The sequence below is a fragment of the Mustela nigripes genome, chromosome 17 (genome assembly GCF_022355385.1).
Source record: "Mustela nigripes isolate SB6536 chromosome 17, MUSNIG.SB6536, whole genome shotgun sequence".
Classification (NCBI taxonomy): domain Eukaryota; kingdom Metazoa; phylum Chordata; class Mammalia; order Carnivora; family Mustelidae; genus Mustela; species Mustela nigripes.
Window position 1 is genome coordinate 30,834,193 of NC_081573.1, and position 22,399 is coordinate 30,856,591.

The 22,399-nt window shown below is 48.1% G+C and overlaps 1 long non-coding RNA gene and 1 pseudogene across 1 annotated transcript; one reads left to right on the forward strand and one right to left on the reverse strand.

Moving 5' to 3' along the window:
* Positions 1-1,133: 1,133 nt before the first annotated feature.
* On the forward strand, positions 1,134-1,863 carry LOC132005502 (uncharacterized). Its single transcript, XR_009400815.1, has 2 exons — positions 1,134-1,354; positions 1,554-1,863. It is a non-coding gene; the product is annotated as an uncharacterized LOC132005502 (long non-coding RNA).
* An 8,010-nt stretch (positions 1,864-9,873) lies between these two features.
* Positions 9,874-9,962, reverse strand: LOC132006251 (small nucleolar RNA U13; annotated as a pseudogene).
* Positions 9,963-22,399: the final 12,437 nt, after the last annotated feature.

Genomic DNA, 22,399 nt, shown 5'->3' on the forward strand with positions numbered 1-22,399 from the left:
CATCCATCTTTATATAGTAATAAATTAAGTGGGAGGTATTGATATTTTTGACTGAGCTTTTAAAATTTACATACTAATGACAATTATACCCTGGTGAGTGTTGATTTCTGCTGCTGTTTACTGTTTGTGACTGGGGCAAGAGGCGTTTGAGTCTCGCCTGTTTGCTGTGCTGTTCCCTAGGGTCCCTCCATGTCTCAGGTGGGAGACTGAAGTCAGTCGGAAACTGGGTCCCAAGGAGGGGAGCGCTCAGGAAAGCCTTGCTCTCCCGAAGGCGTTCTCCAAGAACTCGACCAAGGGCAAGGCTGCATGACCTCAGGCTTGGCAATGAATGTGGTGGAACTAAGGTAGGGTTATAGCAAAATACCCCATGGTGGTGGGCAGTGGCCCTTGCCCATGGGTACCAGGCAGGGATGTCCTGTGGGTCCTCTTGTGGTACCAGATATTAACCCTTTAGGTGCCGAATTAAAGGAAGTGAGGAGAGTTCTGGGCAAAAGCCAGGACAACAAGCACCAGGGGGACTGGCAGGGAATGGCTGTTCAGCAACTGGTATAAAATATCCCAATATTTAACACCAATGCAGACTGGGTGAATTTTAGCTCTGGATATGAACATCCTGCCCTCCCCGCCCCACCCCCCACACCACCACCAGCACAGACACGTTTAGAAATCTTGGGGTCACAGAGGCATCATGTGCCCTCTCCATTTTGTAAAGAAAAAATAAATAAATAAAGGAGAATTTGGAACCCCTGACATGGAGTGTCTGGCTCGCCTCGTGCTTACAAAGAGTTTCTAGTAAATTCTGAGTTTGGGCAGAAACGTTGACAACCACCGCCTGCCCTCTCCCCCCCACCCCCCCGCCCCGCCTGGACTTCTCCCTCCCTTGAGACAAGTGAAGGGTGGCTTCTCAACTCTTGGCAAGGGTTTGTTTGGAAGCAAAGACAAAGGCCTAGCAGAGAGGGAATGAAAGGAACAAGGACAGGGACACCCTATGATTTCCTCCGATGTGACCGAAGCCCTCTGGCCAACCAGAGTGCTAAACCACAGGCAGCTGCCCAGGAAAACTACCCACAAATGGGCATGAAGGCCTCAACTTCATTGAGACAATTATGTCGGGCACCGGGACAGCCTCCAAGCTAACAACACTTCATACGCAGAGATTAATTTGTCACTAATATTGATTGTCGGAGGCCTGTCTCATTCTAGTTAAGACGCCACGAGGCACCAACAGCGGCCACTTGTGCTTGATTTTTTTTCCTTCTAAAACGTCCAGGATGTTGAGGAGGCAACTCCAGGAGGTGCCGGCCCCAAGTTCTGTCAAACTGGATCCAGCAGGGCTGCCCCCGCCGAGGGCAAGGTGCGTGCATTTTGTCTCCATTTTGAAGAGGCAGCCATAAATTATTTGTTTACACACCAGGGTCTGGTGGGTTTTGTTTGTTTGTTTGTTTGTTTACCTCTCTCCCCTCCCTGAGACGGGTCCCCCAGCGGGGCCAGGTGCGGAGCGCAGAGAGGGGCCCGTGGAACTTTCCAGACGCAGCCTTGAAATTGTTATGCAGGATTATCCGAATATGAAGGCAGCCGAAAGCCCACCTTCTCCAGTTTCCCGCGGCGTGGAGACGGCTCGGTGACATCCAACCGTCCAGGAAGTGCCTTTGCAAGAGTGGGCGCAAAGAAAGGGCGGAACACAGGAGAGGTGTGCAGAACTCACTTTCATCAGAGGATCGGCTTTCAGGCCGGTTCGGGAGCCCAGAGCGTTATTGTATTACACACGGCGGGGAAATGCGCCTTGCTCTGCTTCCTTCTCCCCCACCCCTCGCCTTTCTTTTCTTTGAGCGTTTTCGAAATAAAAGAGTGTTTTCTTCCAAATTGTGCTGGGAGGCAAATTCTTGAACAGTGTAATAGAAAATGTTAGACAATATTCCTTACCGGAGCTATTGACATTTTGGATTGTTGTGACACTTTGATTTTTCTCAAAACATATGGATCAAGCCTGGCTGCATTATTGGACAGGAAGTCCTGATGAAAGGCCTTCCTTTATCTTTCTTTGTCTTCCCCCCCTCTGTTTGTTCATGGCTTTCGCTCTGAATATAATCGTGGTTTTCTTAAGCTGTCCGGGGAGTCCTTACTGCCTTGCTAAATATTTCATGGCGCACAGCACACCATACCTGCCAACTGCCTCTTATTTGTTGTCAAAAATAAAGGGTTCATCCTTCGGAGCGGGGGAAGAAAAAGAGCGCCGGTTTATTCTATTGTTTTTATTTTAAAGTTTCTCATCTGCCCCAAATGCGTGGAGACACTGGCAATCCGGGAGTGGTGCCTTTCATTTTCCGGGGACACGGCTGGCCATTTATTTATTTATTTGCGGCGAGCGCCCTTCTATGATTCTCAGCGCCTGTTTCTTTGCAATTCTTTCCCGTCCTATTTGTTCAAAAGGGAAAAGTTCAAAGCGGCTCCGTCAGCTGAGGGAGAAGCCTGCTGAATACTAACCCTCCAGCGCCCGCCTGCGCTGACCTTGAGAGGGGAGCCCTAAACGGTCCCATGGCCAACCCGCACGTGTGTTTGGTTAGACCAGGTCGGGAAGGGTCAAGGCTCACCTGAGGCCAGCCGAGCCCGGCCCGACCTGCCCGAGCGGCGGGGGTCATGCATTTTTAAAAGGGACATTCTCCGCTCTGAATGGGCCTAATATGGTCTCTGTTTAAAAACCTGTCAGAATCCCAAGCACACACTCCATAAAATATAAATAAGTACTTACTGTTTGCAGATGTTGCTTGTTTTTCATAATGTTTGTATTTGAAGTCTCGAATCCTCACTTCCTGTCAGGTTCCCCCATGCCTCTCTCCTCCTGTTTCTGAAGGAACAAGGGAGAACTTCAGATCGCAATTTCTCAATGAAGACACTTTCTGTCAAGTCTGTCAGCGTCTGTGGTACAATTAGCATTTTTTCCTCTCTCTCGGTCTCTCTCTCTCTCTCTCTCTGTTTCTCCTTCTCTCTCTCAACACAGATTTATTTCTCGCCATTTTGACCGGGGACGTGGTTTTACCTGTCCTGTTGGTGCCTTTGCAAGGGGCTCGCTCAGGAAGATGTGAGATAGATAGATAGATAGATAGATCGATATCATCTCTATCTATCTATCTATATTTTTGATGAGACCCTGAAAAGCAAAGCTGGAAGTCATCAGGCCTATAAGCTGCACACTTAGATTAATTGGAGAGAATCAGGGAAAAAGACCATGGGGAACCTTCATCATCGTTCCTGGGGAAATTTGGAGATAGGGCCTCATACGTCTTTGCCATGTTCATCCTGGGAGCCCCGGTGATAAATTCAGCACAGGTGTCTTGATTCATTTATCTACGTGTTAGGCTGCGTCTGTGCCATCCCGCCCCTGAACCGGACCCTGGGATTCCTACCAGGGTCTTCCTCAGGCCTTTCCCACGCTGCCCTGAGCCCACCCAGCTGCAAAGCCACTCCGCAGAGCCTGGGGGGGGGGGAGTCCGAGGGGGCTCCATCTCCACCTCTGTGCCCATGGGACCCCTTCTCTGCCTCCTGTCTCCCTTCTGGTTTCCTGCTGGCTACCCCCATGGGGGTGGCAGGTGACAGGGGGGACTGGGCCCCTCTTCTTGCATGACAAAGCCAGCAGGTCATTTATTCCAGAGTCCCCGGTGGCTGGTGCATGTAGGAGAGGAGCGTGGATGTTGCTTGGGCAGCCCTCCCACGATCCAGCTGAACATTTAAATAACCCACTCTCTGGGGCTCCCACCTCGCCAATTTAGAAAAACGATCTGGGAGTGCTCCCCCCATGCACGAGGACCTGCAGAAACGGGCATTTAGGCATGCACTTCTTTATTTACTTTTTGTTTTTTAAACTGTTTATGCAATCCTCTGGTTAAAACGGCCAGCACAGCCCTTGTTCTCCAACCCTGTTGCTTCTTTGTTTAGAAAGTGGTAGTTTAAAAGAGCCCCTCTGTGGGGTCCCCGCTCTGCCTTTCTTCTCAGGTCCCCAGTTCCAAAGCCAGCGTCACTGGAACTGGTGACCAGTTCCAGCCAGGTCACCAGTCTCCCCAAGAACCGAAAGCCGGAAGCCGGCTGCCCCAGCCCCAAATCCCTGTTCAGGATCCAAGACTCCCCTTCACCCACTCGAGCTGGAGATGGATGACGGAGCTGTTCTCCTGCCGTTTGCTTTAGTAAGAATAGTATGGAAGGCGGGAGGAAGGAAGGGAAGAAGAGAGAGAGGTGGAGGGAGGGAGAAGGAAGACTGGAGGAAAAGAAGAGACCCGCCAAGCCTTCCCCGTTTCCCCGCGCTTCCAGGGAGGATCCGATGATAAACACGTTCCCAGGACGGGCGGCTCCGTGCTGGAATCAGGTCGGTGGGGCTGGCTTCGTCTTTAAAGCACAGACACCATAAATCAAGATGAAAATCCTTCGGCCCCAAAGCTTTACCAATTGATACAATTTGAAAATGGGCAGCGGAGAGGCTGGGGAGAAGGCTGACATGATGACTTTTATAATAGCAGAACGTTTAAGGTTCTAGAAATAAAAGGAAGAGGATGAAATCAGGCCCGTTGGTCTCTGCCTGCAGGCTCTCTGAGCTCTCACTGGAAGCTCCCGTAATTATTTCTGCTCTGGCTTTCCCCTCTTTTTTTTTTTTTTTTCCAACAGTCTGTTTGAAATGAAGCAGAACCGGGCATGGCAAAGCTTATCAGTGTCATTAGCTGACAGGGCGCCCGGCACACCTGCTTTTACTAGCTGCCATTTCAGGCACTAATGCCACAGAGAATGTTGCTTGGGTCCTTATAATGTGTAAAGATTCATTTATTTCACCTTTTGAACCTGACTGACCCCCTGGGCTTGTGTTGGGGAGGGGAAGGAGGACTGGAGAGGGTTTTTTCTTTTTTTTTTTCCCTAGCACTTAGAAGAAGCTGACAATTAGGGGTCTGGCCCTGGGGCTGTTGTTAGGATAGAAGCTTAAGAGTGAGGTGGGAGCTTAGCCAGGGAGCTGGGTAGGGCTTGGGCCATCAGGCTGGGGTGGGGACTGGCGGGTGGGGGGCGCTGAGGGGGATGATGCCGAGCCCCACCCCCCACCCCGTTCCCCCTGGCTGCTGGCTCCCTGGATCTGCGGTGGCCCATGTGCAGGGGCTGCTTTGACATGGGGGGAGGCCCCCTTACCTGCTGAGACCCCGTCCTGCCTCCCACCACACCCATTACACCTCCGCTATTCACTAGGACCGTGAGAAAGACCTTTAAACGTCGTTTTGCCCTTGGAATGACTTGGCTCTGAGTACCTCGTTTTGTTGATGATGGTCGAGCATTCTTGGCCATCGTGTACACCTAGGAATTCCTGCAAGGGGAGAAATATCTACCCTTCAAACTGCTTTGCAATATAACGGAATTTTTATGACTACTAAACTTAGCCATTAATGAAGTTGCTATAATATTAAGTTTTGCAGGCATTTTAATGAAACTTCTATTAATTTTAATTTTATGGTTTTCTTCTCATATTTTGAAATATGAATATATATATTATATTATGTATCTAATAATATATTATTATTATATTATATTATATTATATATCTAATAATATAATATATATGTATCTCAAACATTTTAATAACCTCTGAAAAGGAAAGGCTGGTGGCTCCTAGGTGTCTGATGAACCTTCCTGCCGTTTCTTTTTCTTTTTTTTTTTTTCTTGCTTTCCTTTGATATGGCTTTGACGTCTACATTTTCCCTTTTAGAAGTTTCAGCGTGAGGTCTTAGTTTGCTAGGAATAAAAAAGTCATTCTTGTCGGTGGAACTTACACTCTTGGGGTTTTGATTCTGGCTCCTTCCATCCTGTACCTCCTAACTAGTCCTAGAGAGAGTCAGCTATATTCCTCAATCTCTTCCTGGAAACCCGGGCTCCCTTCATTTCTTGATTCTTTCTTCTTTTCGGGAACTTGACTGTACACCTCTGTGGTTTTTGCCTTAGTAGCCGAAGATGAGCTCTTTCCTAGGAAACCCCAGGTCCAGGGAAGATCACCCTTATTGGCCTGTTGAACCCAAGCTGAGTTTTCTAACCTAGAACACTACTGCCGTAGGCATCAGGGCTCTCTTGAACCTTGAAAGCTCATGCTAGAAAAACATCTGTCCCCACCTGTAAAATAGACTTCTTTGCTAACCCCCTGAGTCAATGATTTCAGGGCTTTAGCATCTTTTATGAGGGCATGAGTTTCCAGTGGTTCTGCCTGATACTCTTGGTGGCAAAGTACTCCTGAATTTGTGATGAGATTGATTTTATTTTTAAAAGCTACAGATTTCCGAGTGGAGACATCCATCATTTGACTTCTGTCTGAATCCCTTTCCTGGTGGAATTTTATTCCTGCAGACACCGTACAGTTCAGAGTTCATGTACTTGAATTCTAAAGATTCTTTTGGATGAAAACATCTCAGTCCGCAGTCCTGGGGAGTGAGTGTAGCATCATAGAATCTGGGCATGTATATGGCTGCATGGTGAATTAATACTTGTCAGACCTTGTTACTCTGAAATGGCCGTGGCAAGGTAATGACCATCATTCATTTTATTTTATTACTTTTTTTTATTTGATTTCATTTAGGCTTTGGCAAAGGTGAGGGGACCGACTCGTATTTCCTGTTTATGTTTGATATCCAAAGCCCCCCGGGGGAGGGAAGGTGATGCTAGGGGAAAATGATGCAAATTAAAGAGGAAATTTGCAAAGACACCTTGATAAACTAAAAAATGAGAACATCTAGCTTTCACTGCTTGGTCATCCCGATTCTTGGCTCTTGCACTCATGATTAGTGAAGAAGGTCTGAAGAGGGCATGGAGCCCATGTGGCTTTCCAGGTGAGTGGCTTTCTTGTTTGCAGGTGAAATGGTGTTTGGAGGTTTAGCATCCAGAAGCAAAAAAAAAAAAAAAAAAAAAGCTAAGTTTTCTCTTAGCAGCTGAGACTAGAAAGCCCACTGAATGATGAAACTTCAGGCCTTCATAGCCAATAAATCCTCTCTATGCCTGTTAGAGTACGTGCAATTATGAAGGGAGCCCTCAGTGGGGCATCGTGGGGGTGGGGGCATCCCCTGGGAAAGAGGCCGTTCCAAGTGAAGGGAATCTTAATAGCCAGGGCATTTGGTGCTGGGATAAAAGGCGGCGTGGCCTACCGGGAAGTAACAGTTCAAATCCCACTTCTGGCACTTCCTAGGTATGTGACTAATTTTAAAACAGGCACTTGTGATCTCTGTCTGTCATAAAAATAAAATATTAAAAAAAAAAACAACAAGGGGCGCCTGGGTGGCTCAGTGGGTTAAAGCCTCTGCCTTCGGCTCAGGCTCAGGTCATGATCCCAGGGTCCTGGGATCGAGTTCCACATCGGGCTCTCTGCTCAACGGGGAGCCTACTTCCTCCTCTCTCTCTGCCTGCCTCACTGCCCACTTGGATCTTTGTCAAATCAATAGAATCTTAAAAAAAAAAAAACAAAAAACAAAAACAAACAAACAAAAAAAACCTCAACAAGCCATTTTCTCTCTTATTATAAATCCAATATATATATTTTTTAAAGTTCACTGTGATAAGCGTAGTCACTGTCTGTCACCGTATTACAGTATTATTGGCTAGATTCTCTATGTTGTACTTTTCAACTCCATGACTATTTTAGTTATTTTTTAAAGATTTATTTATTTATTTGTCAGAGAGAGAGAGCGAGAGAGAGAGAGCACAATCAGAGGGAGTGTCAGGCAGAAGGAGAGGAAGAGGCAGGCTCCCCACTGAGCCGAATGTGGGGCTCAATCCCCGGACCCCAGAATCATGACCTGAGCTGAAGGCAGATGCTTAACCAACGGAGACATCCAGGCATCCCTGACTTATTTATTTTATAACTGGGAGCTGGTACCTCTGAATCCCCTTGTTTCACCTCCTTCCTTCTACCTCCCCTCCAGAAGCCACCAGTTTGTTCTCTGTATTGACAAGCCTATTTGCGTTTTTCTGTTTGTTCATTTGTTTCAGTTTTCAGATTGTACATACAAGGGAAATCGTGTGGTATTAGTCTTTCTCTGTCTGACTTATTTCACTTAGCATAACACCCTCTAGGTCCATTCATGTTATCACAAACAACAAGATCTCATTCTTTTTGATGGCTGAGTAATATTCCTTTGTACACGTAAACCACACCTTCTTTATCCATTCGTCTATTGGTGGACACTTCGGTGGCTTCCATGCCTTGGCTATTGTAAATAATGCTACAATAACACAGGCATGCACATGTCTTTTTGAATTAGTGTTTTCCTTTGGGTTAATATGTAGCAGTGGAATTACTGCATCATATGGTAGTTCTGTTTTTAATTTGTAGAGCAATCTCCATACTGTTTTCCACTATGGCTGCACCAATTTACATTCCCACCAATGGTGTACAAGGGTTCCCTTTCCTCCACATTCCTGCCAATGCTTGTTATTTCTTGTCTTTTTGGTACTAGCTATTCTCAGTTTTTAAATTTTTTTTTTAAAGATTTTATTTATTTATCAGAGAGAGAGGGGGGGGGAGAGAGCAAGCACAGGCAGACAGAATGGTAGGCAGAGGCAGAGGGAGAAGCAGGCTCCCTGCTGAGCAAGGAGCCTGATGTGGGACTCGATCCCAGGATGCTGGGATCATGACCTGAGCTGAAGGCAGCTGCTTAACCAACTGAGCCACCCAGGCGTCCCTAAATTTTTTTTTTTTAATAGAAGCAGAAAGAAGAAAACAAAAGCACATCCTTAATCTCATGCATTCAGACAAAACCTACCCTTCATTCTTTCATGGCCATCTTTCCAAATTCTCTCTCACAAATAGATATACACACTTGAGTAACAAAAATAAGATAACACATGGCATCTTATAAGTCCTTCTTTTCTCTTTATGTTCAGTTCTGGACATTGTCAGCATTTTGTAATGGCAGCACAATGTCTCATCTTACAGATATGCTTTATTTACCCAAACTTCTATTATTGAATGTATAGGTTGGTCCAACTATTCACAACTACAAAATGGCTGTGACAAACACTTGTAGCTAACTGTCCACCCAGGTTCAAGATGACTGTATTTCCTTACAGAAAAACTCTTCTAAAGTCAGATTTTTGGACAAAAGGACATGCATGTTTTTCCTTGAATAAACTTGAAATTTATTGAGATTTGTGGATAGGTAGATCCATATGTTTTCTAAAATTTAGGACTTTTGGGCCATTATTTCTTCAAATCTCTCTGCTCCTTTCTTACCCTCTTCTTCTGAGACCACCTTGATGCATATATTAGCCTGTTTAATGGTACCTCATAAGTCCCTTTGAATCTTGATTTCTTCATTCTTTTTGCTCCCCAGACTCATAATATCAAATGACTCCTCTTCAAGTTTGCTATTGTTTGCTCTGCTTATTCGTATCTGCTCTGAACTACTCTTGTGAATGTTCTGAGTCAGTTATTATATTTTTCACCTTCAGAGTTTCCTTTAGGTTTTTCTTTTCTTTCTTTTTTTTTTTTTAAAGATTTTATTTATTTATCTATCTATTTATTTATTTATTTATCAGAGAGCGAGAGAGAGCACGTACACAAGAGTGGGAGTGGCAGGCAGTGGGAGAAGCAGGCTCCCGGCTGAACAAGAGACCAGATTTGGGGCTCGATCCCAGGACCCTGGGATCATAATCTTAGCTGAAGGCAGATGCTTACCCAACTGAACCACCTGGCATCCCCACTCTTGGTTCTTTTAAAATAGTTTCAATCTCTTTGTTCAAGTGCTTATTTTGTTCACATGTTGTTTTCCTGATTTCTTTTAGTTCTTTGTGTTTTCTTTTAGCTGTTAGAGTCTATTTAAGATAGTTTTTTTTTTTTTTTGGTTGTTTGTTTGTTGTTGTTTTTTTTTATTTCAGATGGGTAATGTGCCAAGGTCATAAGGTTCAAGGCAGACAAGGCGCTCATACTCAGTCATCATGCTTATGAACTACAAAAGGATGTTAAGACAGTTCTTTTAAAGATTTTGCCAAGTAAGTATGATGCCTGTGTGTTTTCAGGGACTGTGTCTGGAGATTTATTTTGTTTTTTCTTTGTATGCCTTGTGATCTGTTGTTTAAAATTGGGTATTTAAAAAAATCAGCCACCTCTCCCTGTCTTTGCAGACTGGTGGGCAAGACCTTCACCAATTAGCAAGGCAAGTTCTGAGCCTTGGGATCAGCCTCTCATGAAAGTTTGAGGTCTTCTCAGGTCTTTTCTGGACATAAGTCTTTCCTGGGCCTATATATTGTGCCCTACCTGTGACCATTTTTAAATGTCTTCATTTTCCCGAGTCTAATCTCTGTTTCTTCTTGGGCCTTCCCTGCTTTCTTATGCTCCCCAATCAGTAATCATTTGCCTCAGGATTCTGCAGGGGTGTAGTTCCCTTGAATGTTCTTGAATCACACCCACTGCTTCCTGTTTGAGCTCCAGATCAGATGCCACAGAGGCTGGTCCCTCAGGCAGCCTCCCCCCCCCCCCAGGTTAGAACATCACGAATTAGGTCCATCCTGCTCTCTCTGATTTCAGGAAGAGAACTGGGACTTGCAGTCCTTCTTCCCCCAAACTGTGCCATGGAGGGGGGGGGGGTAAAACCAAACCGTATTTCCTACCAGTGGAGTATGACTTTTTCTTGGTTGGGCCTTTGCTTGGTTGCTGTAGATCTTTGACTGATTTCCAGAACTCCTATTATATCATTTTAGCATATACAGGAGTGATTATTCAAGAGTTTGCTGGGAAGGTCCCACAATTCTTAAGCAAGTCTAGGAATCTCCTCTTCACCCCTTTGGGCTGCAGTGCCAAAGTTGAGTCATTCTTGAAGTTCTCTGGAAAGCTGCTGTAAACCTTGCATCATCTTAGGCTCTTGGCTACAAATGGCCTCTAGAAAAAGATGACTTCTCTTCTACTTTGCAGATCCCACATCCGGGCTTCTCACAGGTTCTAACCCCTGAACTGGGAAGGAAGTTCTGGGAAATGTAGTCCCAGCTGCACAGGAATCCTAGGAAGGAGATTGGCAGCCCACAGCAACAGCATAGCCCCAATGTGTCTTGAACCACTCTACAAAGTTGCTGGTACCATTTACTTGATGGAAACAAACGTGTTGTAGTAAAGATGGTTTTTGTAATCCTACCTGACCTGTTTGATCCTTCTGCAAATATCCCTGTCTTGATGGCCACCTCGACACTTTTGAATACTATATTATTATTATTTTTTTTTATTTTTTTAAAGATTTTATTTATTTATTTGACAGAGATCACAAGCAGGCAGAGAAGGAGGCAGGGAGAGGGGGAAGCAGGCTCCCCGCTGAGCAGAGAACCCGACGTGGGGCTCTATCCCAGGACCCTGGGATCACGACCCAAGCCGAAGGCAATGACCCAACCCACTGAGCCACCCAGGCGCCCCTATTATTTTGTATTATTATATATAAAAAATATATAATTATATATTATACTAAATAATTATTTACTTAGTACTTTCCATCCAAAGGATCACTCTTTTATTTAAATAGATTATTTCAAAAGAAACTCTACGAATTCCACAAATGGAAAAGCAGTATCATTTGCCATACATAAGAAATACCCGTTAAAGAAGTGCTTTAAAGGGGCGCTTGGCTGACTCTGTTGGTGGAGTGTATGACTCTTGATCTCGAAGTTGTGAGTTCAAGCCTTATGTTGGGTGTAGAGATTACTTTAAAAAAGAAGTGGAACCAAAACCAGATTGCCATTTCTAGCTACACATTGCTCCCCTTGCCCCATCACCACCCTCTCCTACGGTGACCCCTCAAATTCCCCTCTCAAGTGAAGCAGGTCCTCCTCTGCCTGACTTACGTCCTGGGGGTCCCAACTCTGCTGAGTATGTTGATCCCACTGTTGACAATGACTAGAAACATCTGAGTCCCAATCATTTTGGTACATCTGAAGACACCCCACAGAGGCTGTGGTAGGGAATATCACTGCTGGTTGGAGCTGAATTTGGCTGGAAAACAATGCTTTCAGGTGCACCAGATGAAGAAAGTGGTTTCATGCCATCCATAAAAAAGGAGGACCCTGGGGTGCCTGAGTGGCTCAGTCGCTTAAGCGCCTGCCTTCAGCCCCGGTCATGATCCCAGGGTCCTGGTCAGCCGAGACTCTGTTTCTACCTCTGCCCACACCCCCAGCTTGTACTCCCTTGCTCTCTTACATTCATTCTCTCTCTCTAATAAATAAATAAGTAATAATAAAAGGAGGACTCTGCCTTGTGTAGCACCTTCTGTAAACAGGTCTGGGGATCTTGGCAGGGAAAAATTCTATGAAGAAAATCCCAATGTGTCCATGAGAATTTTTTCTCCAAATGAAGCTATAGCTGTGATAACACTTCAGGCCAGATGTTTATCCTTGTGGTGGCCAAAGGTGGGACGGGCGGGTGGGACATGGAATGTCCTCGCCCTTCCCCCCTTCACATAGACTCAGAGAAGGTGAAGGGGTTCATCCGTTGGCACAGCTTGCAAGGGACGGAACTGAGTTGAGAACCTAGGCTTACATCACCACGGCACCGCGTGGCCCCTTGTTTGGAAGCCTCCAGGAGACAGTGAGTGTGCTCTGTAGGGTCAGCTCAACTGGACAGAAGAATGCAAAGAGAGAGAGCTTTTGTGGCTCTCTGACACAGTTGAGCACACCAAGGCAAGCAGAGCGACCATGACCTGGTCTTGCCCATCACTGAAACTGTGCTTCATAAACTGGTCTTGGGAGAGACCGTTTGCATCCTTGTGGAAAGTTGATCCCCAAGCTGATGCGGCAACTTTTCGTGGAGAGCTCTAGTCAGGGAACCCTTGATCCCGAGATCACTCCCATCTCTACATTTGGTGTGGTCCCTTACTTCTCCTCAAGGGATCTACGGAGGAGAGAAGAGACCAAGGGCACAAATAGAGACAGGTGTGTGGTATGTGAGTTACCTAGCAAAGAGGTGAAGGGACAGATGATGGAGTTGGTGCTGGTTAGCACTTTGGAATCTGCCTTTGGGCACAAAGTAGCGTCTTTGCCTCTTGTGCCTATGACCGGCCTTCAGTGTGCTTCCCTTCCAGTGGCTGTCATGTGAGCAAGAGCTTTACATAATGGAAGTTACCAGCATTTGTGGAGTGACTACAATGTTCCAGGCACCAGTAAGTATTTCCTTGACCAATAATGGCAAGAGATGAAACAGAAAACCCCCAGTGCCAGCAAGGATGTGGAGAGAGTGGAGCTCTTGTGCATTGCTGGTGGGAATAGAAAATGATGCAGCTGCTGTGGAAAACAGTGTGGCATGCCTCAAAAAAATTAAACATAGAGTTACCATATGATCCAGTAATTCCATCCTGGTTGTATACCTCCCAAATAATTGAAAGCAGGGACTAGAACAGATCTTCATATATTCCATGTTCTAACAGCATTATTCACAAGAGCCAAAAGACAGAAGCAACTCAAATATCCATCAATGACTGAGTGGACCAATGCAATGTGATACATACATGCAGAGGAATAGTATTCAGCCCTGAAAAAGGCAGGGAGTTCGGATATGTGCTACAACCTTGAAAGCAGTATGCCAAGTAAAATAAACTAGATACCAAGGACAGATATTATACCATTCCACTTATATGAGGCACTCAGAATTCTGAGTCAACTTCATAAGAAAAAGTAGAATGGGTGTCACTGGGAGGGAGGGCAGGGAGTGGGGATTTACTGTCTGACAGGGACAGAGTTTCTGTTTGGCAAGATGAAAGGTTTATGGAGAAGGAGTGTGGTGATGGTTGTATGATGTGAATACACTTGGTGCTATTGAATTGTGCACTCAAAAGAGGTTAAAATGGTAAATTTTAGGTTATGCCTATTTTACCATGAATTAAAAAAATATTTATTTGTTTTTTGTACCTGGGGAGCAGGCTTTGGAAAAAGGGAAGCAGGCTAAAAGTTTCACCTTGCAAAGATGCAGGTGTACCCCCCTTGTCTCTGCTCATTCTCTTCTGTATTGACTTCTTCAACACCCACTTACCGATCATCTGGCGGGGGGTAAATCACCCTCACCCCCACTTTGTGCTGGAGGCTTGGGAGAGTCTCAGGGAGCTGGAATTTTAGCCGTATGTGGTCATGGGGAGTGGGGCAGGACTAGGGAGTGGTGAAGACTTGGGTACCACCAGTGTGTCACAAAGCTGAGTGTCATCAGGCTGTGGAAGGTGGGAATGGGCTCCAGAGATGCAGGGAGGTGGGGACTCATTTCTGGATGGGATGATGAAGAGCTCTGGGGGAGCTTTATGGAAAGGAGCAGTGGGAGGCTGATAAGGGGAATTGGAGAGGGGATTCCTGGAGGAAGATATAGGGTTAACAGGGTAACAGTAATGAGAATATCAATAGCACTTTCTGCATGTCGGGTCCTGTTCTAAGTACTTAACCTGTGTTATTTCATTTTATCCTCAGAGAGGCAGATACTTTTAGTAACCCCACTTAACAGATGAGAAAAGAGAAGCCTAGAGAGGTTAAGAAACCTGTCAGAGGTCACCCAGCCTTCAGGGAGCGGGTGTGACCATCCACATTTTGGGATCTTTAGGTCCTAGGAGTTAGCAGGAATGTAGGGTGGTGAAAGGGAAGTGGTAGACGTGAGCTAGGAGAGGGTATCAGGACCTTCAATACAGAACTATAGTATGGGCACTGTTTCAATAATTGAACAAATCAATTTACAATCTATCTCTCTTTTTTTAAAGGAATTTGAGAGATGGTAGCAAATGGGAATCTTCATGGGGCAGATGAGGGGACCAGAGGCCAGTGGTGGGGTGGGGCAGGTCAGGGATGGTGGTGCTCAGGGTCGTCGAATATGAATATTAATTATCATGCTAGCCAACCTCCAAGATGGCCTCCAGTGACCTCTGCCTTCTGGTAATAACGCCCTTGAGTGGTTCCCTTGCATACAGAATAGAAACGAGTCACATCACCAATAGGATACCATGGAAATGATAGTGTGCCACCTCCAAGGTCAGAGCATTCAAAACACTGTGACTTTCACTGGGGTCACCTGCTGTGGAGATAGTGGCTGCCATCTTGTGAGGAAGCTCAAGCAGCTTGGTGGGGAAGGAACTGGCCTCCCATCTGCAGTGCCATCCATGCGCCAACTCGGAAATGGACCTTCTAAGCCCAGTCAAGCCTTCTGATGACCACAATTCCCCTGCTGGCATCCTGACTGCAAGCAGATGAGGAACCCCTGCACCAGTCCGCTCTCAATCCTTGCTCTCAGATCCCTGACCTAGAGAAACAGCACGAGATAATACATGTTTCTTGTGTATTTAAGCCACGACATTAGGGGTTTAAAAATTGGCTCAAGGTTAATCATATATATACAGTAGATAGCAAATGTAATTGCCAAAGTGACTTCTTCTCTGGCCCCTGTCTAGGCAATAATGTTCCCTTCAGCAGGGAAGCATGTAATGGTAGCTGAACTTCTAGCTTAAGGAATGTTTCATTCCAGCAAGGCAGAGAGGAAGCTGGCAGAATAATTCTTACATGCTGATGCCAATACTGTATTCTTCTTTACCCAGGAGACCTTCCCACAGTTGCTCCTACTCGGCTGCTTGCTTCCCCATACCCCCATGGAGTGGCGTGCCCTCTAGGTGAGGGGAAACACCAGGGACCACATGAAGGTGTCAGCAGTGGCCTAGGAGCTCCGTGGAGGGAGGTGGTGGTAAGGGCCAAGTCTCTGTCCTATTGCCTTAGTCTATGCTGGGTTGTCATGTCTTGGATACATTACCTTGCACTCAGTCACACCCTGGTGATGGGCGATAAGGTTGTTCCCAGTTATTTTGCTGCTGTAAGTAATGGTGCAATGGAGATAACCTGTAAAATGCCTGCTGTGCCCCTGGGTTAACTTCCTGATAGCGGGTAGGTGCATTGGATGCTCCAGTTCTTGGTTTTCTAAGTCTGGAACATATCCCTATGGCAGGAGACCCAGGAATTGTAAAGGGAGGGTGAGCAGGTAGATACCTTAGTTAGAGAAGAACAATCATGGCCTGAGGCAGAATGATATAGGAGCAGATTTCTGGAGTCCCTTTCCTATTGCCAGCTCCCCAGACTGGGTCACATTTTAAGTAAACAAAGGCTTAACGGGGGATGTGGCCAGAGGGATCCATGCTACTTTGGCGAGTGTGTTGGTCACACGCTATTGCTGTTGGGTGTGTGTGTGTGTGTTGTGTGTGCACATGGGCACGCCTGTGTATACACATATGCACACAGGTATGTGTCCTTTAGGTGCTGTGTGTGTTTTGAGCACACCTCCTCTGGTTCCTGGCTTTCTCTCTGCAGTACCCCTAACTGCCTGGTGGTGTCACCAGAGGGCACCTCCCCCTCACTGGCTGGAAGGCCGGCAGAGGATGCTGAGGAAGGGTCAGGCAAGTTGGCCTTCAGGGGGCTGGAGGTGGGCAACTGATGGGCAGTTAGCGCAGGCCTGGGTGGCCCGGCTTTCCTATCACCCCAGAAGGGATGTGGGATGAGCACCCTGTGAACTCAGAAGGTACAGGAAGAAATTCGGGCTCAAGGTCATGGGCTGTTGGCTCTTCTCCGTTGGATGGAACTTGGAGAATCCACTGGTCAGGAGTCAATGTGGGAGACAAAACGGGCTGCAGGTCACAACATTTCCGACACTGGGGCCACTGCCTAACTTTTGGGGGTGCTGCATTTTCTCTTTTCCTCTCCCTCCCCCCATCCATCTGTGTCACTGTGGCTTTCCAAATGTGGCTTCAACCCCCCGCAGACTGCTCTCCACCTCCCTGTCTGATTCGGGCTGCTGGTGGGCACGTTGCTCTAGGAATGGGAACCAGACTTGGGCAACCACCGTGCCCAATGCCCTTTGCACAACCGGGAGCCTCTAATGCACACAGCATGGTCCCCAGGCGCCTCAGACGGGTGTGGTTAGCCCAGCCAGCCACACGGGCACGTCAGGGGATTGCAGCTCCTCCTTAACCAGCAATTAAGCCCGGGCTGTGACAGGCAACATGGGACCGGTGGGTCGCGGGTGGGTTGGGGTTTTCTTTCTGGGCGGTGTGTGGGCCTGGGGCTCACGGGGAATCTGGCATGAGGCGCTGGGCGTGCAGCCATGGGAAAGGGCTGGGGCATGCGGAACGGCTGTTTCTCTGAGGCCACCTTCCTGAAACCACCCTAGGCAGGCCATCCTGCTCCTGGCTCGGGTCTCTTGCATCTGCCCAAGGGACCCACTCCCTCCTGCAGACCTGCAGGTGAGATGGGCACGGACCCCAGAGCGGGGAGCAGGGAGTCCTCTCTGGGACATAGGAGGGGAAAAGGGCCTATCCCTCGCCTCTGCACTGCCTCTGAGCTCCTTCTGAGGCTTTCATTGGGCTCCTGAGGCAATCGGTGTTGGGCGTGGGGAGCTGTGAGGGTGTTTCCAGAACAGAGTGACAAGGTGGGGGGAGAAGAGGAGAGGAGGAGAAGGGATGGATAACAAAAGGGAAGAGCGGGGGGGGGGGGGGGGGGGGGGAGCTCAGGCAATGTGTGCCAGGTGACAGAAGTAGATTCCCATGCAAGAAGACCTTCTGTAATATATATATGGAATGTAATATATATAATATATATGTAATATATATATGAAATATATATGTATATGTATATATATATATATGTAATATATATATGAAATTCGTGTGAATTTTTCGTTTTTTTTTTTTGCAAGGTGCCAAGGTTTGGGCCCCGAAGCTGCTCTTCCCGTGGGCTCAGATCCATCTTTGGCTGAAAGTGGCTCCTTAGGCCCGCGTGGTGGAGGGAAGAGAGTCTGAGAAGCTGGAGCCCTGTGGCCACAGCTCAGGGGTTGGTGGGAAGCCTGGCCTGTGTCCAGAGGGACCCACCAGGGGAAAAAGGAGAAGAAAGCTGGGGGGAGCCCCCTTGCCTTGGGGTTTCTGGAACTATTGTGGGGCCCTAGGCATCTGCAGCAATGACTTCCAGGGGCTCCTAGCCCAGGGTTGTTTCTGTTTGTCTGTCCTGCCTGCCCCTCCCCACCCACCCCACCCGAACCCAACCCACCCACCCACCCCGCAGCCCCCAGCCACGGGAGATGGACGAGCTGGCAGCTCGCCCAAGAGGCCCTTTTGTGCTTTTCGCCTGGAAAGGTCTCCTGTGCGGCTCAGAGAAGGGGATTTGTTCCTTTAATTGATAATGAATATCAGAAAGGTCATATTTACATTATGAGCTGGGTGGGAATTGTGTGTGTGCCAACAGTGAAAAAAAAAAAAACCCTCACAAAAATAAATGACATCTCGCTTTCTGTGTTGGTGGTGGTTGGAGGGGGTTGCTCAGAAGGTGGCAGGGGGAGGGGTCCAGAGGGGCTGAGAAAAGAGGAGGGGCAGAAGTGGAGAGTGTTGAGGGGGGCAGGAGAGCAGAAAATGCGGGGGACGGAGGGAGGGAGCATGCACGGAGGGGAAAGGGCACAGAGAGGGAGGCGGGGATGGAGGCCAGAGGGGGAGGCCCAGAGTAAGCCCGCACACAGCCTCCAGCAACGCAGCGCGGTGATTGCACTGCTGGTCGAGGACGGGAATGCCAGCCTCTCCCACTCCCACGACCAAACCGTCATCTGCCTGGAGGCATTTCTTAAATACCACGTATGGCCACAGTGAAGTGCGACTGTGATCACATCACTTCTGGGTTCCAAGCTGCCGGAGGGCTCCCCACTGTTGACTGTGGGAGTAGCTCTTCCTCATGGCCCCCTCAGGCCCAGGGCCACGTGACCTGCCTACCTTTCTCCTGGCAAGGCCCACCTCTCCCCACAATCCTCACGTGATTCCTAAAAAACACCCTCTCTGTCCAGACACCCCCCGGCCTGCTCCGCTGGGACTTCGTGTGATTGCCTGCTGCGTTGCCCCCACGGGGGCTGTGTGCTCCCTGGGGGAGGACAGCTGCCCTGGTCACCAATGCCCGTGTGGACAGAGTCTCGTCTGTATGCACCAATGTGGGCCAGCCCCCCGGGGCATATCTGCTGAATTGTGTGGCACAATTTAGTCTCTTCTAGTAGAGACCCTAGAAAAAGGTCTTCCGTACTCTTGCACGTGGGGACTTTGGGATCTCTTGGGGTCTCAGTGGAGGGAGGGGATGAGCCAGCTGAGCCTCAGTTTCCCACTAGTTGAATTCTGATGGGAAGAGCCTATCCAGAAGAAAACCCCTGTGTCTCAGGGTGCTGGCAGCAAGTGCCAGGGAGAGCTGGGAGAGCCAGAAGATTCCCCTACCGTTTTTCCTCCTAGCATCAATCCTAACACTGGACAGGATGGAAGGACAGAAAGCTGCCCAGGGATAAGACTCTTGGTGGAGTCAGCACAGAAAGCACCCCCCACCACCTTGGGCTGGACCTGTCCCTCCCGCAACGCCCCTGGGCTTGGAGGGCTTTGTTTCCAAACACTAGGATGCTTCCTGAGGGCACTGAAAAGGAAAGGTTAGAGTCAGCGATCTGGGGACCTAGCTTGCCGCTTGTCCCCTGACCAGGGAGTCCAGTGCAGCACCAGTGGGGGTGTGATGAACGGCAGGGGAAACCCAGTTTCCATCCACACGAGAAGGTGGGAGATTATCAGCACAGGAAGAGAGCCGTGTGTGTGTGTGTGTGTGTGTGTGTGTTCTTGTAGGTGCACGTGTGTGCACATGCCTCCGTGTTTGAGAGAGAAATGGCATTTTTCCAGACAGAAGAGGGGAGTTATTTTTATTTTTATAAATAATGTTATCATTTTTTTCTTTGAGAATGTAAAATCCAAAAGCTATTTTTATGCATAATCTTTTCCATAAATGGTGTCCCGCTGTGGTCATTTGTTCCTGTTGAAAGGAATTTAGGGGCAGGAGCGAGGGGTTCTTGCCAGCACTCTGGGCATGCCCAGGAAGCGGGCCCTTTGGTGGCGTGCACATGCTCACCTTGTGGCAGGACCACATGGGTGCAAAAGGCCCCGTGAGGCTCGCCCAGGTGACAGAGAGAGGGGTGAGGGAGGTTTGAGCACTGTGAAAGTGAGCGTGTTTCTTCTTCTCATCAGAAGACAGGAAAGGAACAGAGTTCATGTGTGCTACTGTGAGCCATTCCCTGTGCCTGTAATAACTCAAGAAGGATAACGCCTGCGTGGCTCAGTGGGTTGAGCCGCTGCCTTCGGATCGGGTCGTGGTCTCGGGGTCCTGGGATCAAGCCCCGCATTGGGCTCTCTGCTCGGCGGGGAGCCTGCTTCCTCCTCTCTCTCTCTGCCTGCCTCTCTGCCTACTTGTGATCTCTGTCAAATAAATAAATAAAATCTTTAAAAAAAAAAAAGAAGAACTCTAATGGAGTTAGAGGAGACCGACTTCGTATTACATTTTATAATAACATTCTAACATAATAAAAACATGCAAGTGTGTAGCTGTTTTTAAAATAATTTTTTAATTGTGAAAGTAGCATATGACAATAGAAAAGTAGGAGTGCAGAAAAACAGGGAGCTGACCAAAAATGTGAAACATGCTCCTACTTAATAGAAAATTGTAGTCGTATATTTTATCCAAATGTGATAACATTTTATCCAAATATTAAAAACATCTGCTTACTGTTACATGTCATGTTTTAATTAATGGTATAATTAACGGCTAATAACCACCCTCATTAATTGACCTAGGATCAAGGCTTGGCTCGTTGGGTTTGATTTAATCTTCACAGCAGCCTTTGATGTGGCTATTTACTGTTCCCATTTTCCATTCAGGAAAACTGAGGCTCCTAGAAAGTAAGTGACCAGAACTGGGCCTGGAACGTAGCACCAGCCTTTGGCTCTCAAGCCCCCAGTCCCAAGTCTCGTGCTTATTATGTGTCCAGGGGACTCGGGGTGTAAACAGCAGGTCCCCTGCACAATGCTAGAATTCCCTAGGGTTAGGTGCTTTAGATGGCCCGGGCCCCTGGGGCAAGGCTAGGGGTGCCTAATCGGGAAGCCCGATTCCACGTGTGATGCCCCACAATTAGTCCGCTCCTGCTTTTTGATTTAATTCTTCCCCTAATGTGTGTTCGTCATGTAACTCAGGCAAGATTGGTATTCAGGGAAGAGGCATCACAGGCGGTAATTAAACTGTCTCCACTGACGCGCTCCGTCTCTGAGAACAGACCTGTTTGATTCCGCAAAGGAAATCATTGGTATTTTAACAGGAGGCAGGAAACTTTTGATTAGCGAGTGATAGATAAACAGATCGATGCCTTTTCTGGCGACATTTTCAGCTTCATTATTGTCACTGGAGAAGGGAAAGGGGTGGGGAGGGGGCCGACACGGAGGATGCTGAGAGGAGATGGTGGGGGAGAGGGGGGCTTGGATCAGTGAGATGCTGGGGCAGGGGCGGCGCTGGGGCCCCCAGGAAGGTGCGGCTGCCCCTGGTGGCTGGGAGCTTTGTCATGGTCTGGGCACTGCAGGAGAAACCGCCCCCCACACCTCCACAGCAGGGACATGGCCCTGGGCCCCTGATGAGATTCTCCTGGCAGCTAGCCTGCCTCCCAGCCTCCCAGCCCCTGCGCGTTATTGCTGCTCTCTCAAGGTCAGGGGCAGTTAAGACCAGAGATTATACTGTGTCAGTTGCGCCTTTTTGAAATATGACTCAGTGTAAGCTCTTTCCACACCAGAGGAGAGATGCCAAAATCGCACTTCAATCTCGAGCGCGCAACGGGCTTATTGGGATTTTAGCAGGGCTCTGGTGAGATAAGTCTGTTTCTTCTCTCAGGGTGCCCTTTGACAAACTTCGGTTAAGTGAGGCCACAACTTCGCGAGGGCAGGTTTCCAGATGGCATGGATCCTGTGCCCGACAGACAAAGCAGGGCTACCCAGTGCCACTGGTTCCCGGGGGGCCGGTGCAGGAGGGAAAAGGGGGTTGCCTGGCAGCCGCCTTTGCTTCTCTACCCATGTGCCTCCCAGCCAGAATCACAGCTCATTTTTCCAAAGCCTCAGCCTTCTTATCTGTAAAATGGATGTCCTTCTTGCAAGATTATCCTGAGACTTAGGGATGATACAGGAAAAGCACCTGGCCTTTTGTAGGTGCTCAGAATGCGGGAAATCCATTCTGTGTTCCCTGCTTTGGGCTCTTGTGATTTAAGGTACTTGGTGGAGGGTAGAAGAGTCAAGGCAGTCAGAAAATTCCATGATGCTATCTGGGACATCCACAGCTGTGAATTGGCCACCCTCTTCTTTCTCGAGCTCATCAGAGACCGCCACCGGTGACGTGATGGCCCCCAATGATGCTGAGTGTTTGAGGTTCCCTCCCTAAATGTGAGACCAGCCTGCCGTGGGGGTGCCAAGATCCTGTTTCCTTCTTCAGCCCGGTGGTTCCTTGCGTTGTCCCACACACCATCTCCTCTTGCCTTTCTTCTTCCTCCTTATCATTTTTTTCCCCCGATTCCCCCCCCCCCCCACCACCACCACTCTACCCCTGGGAT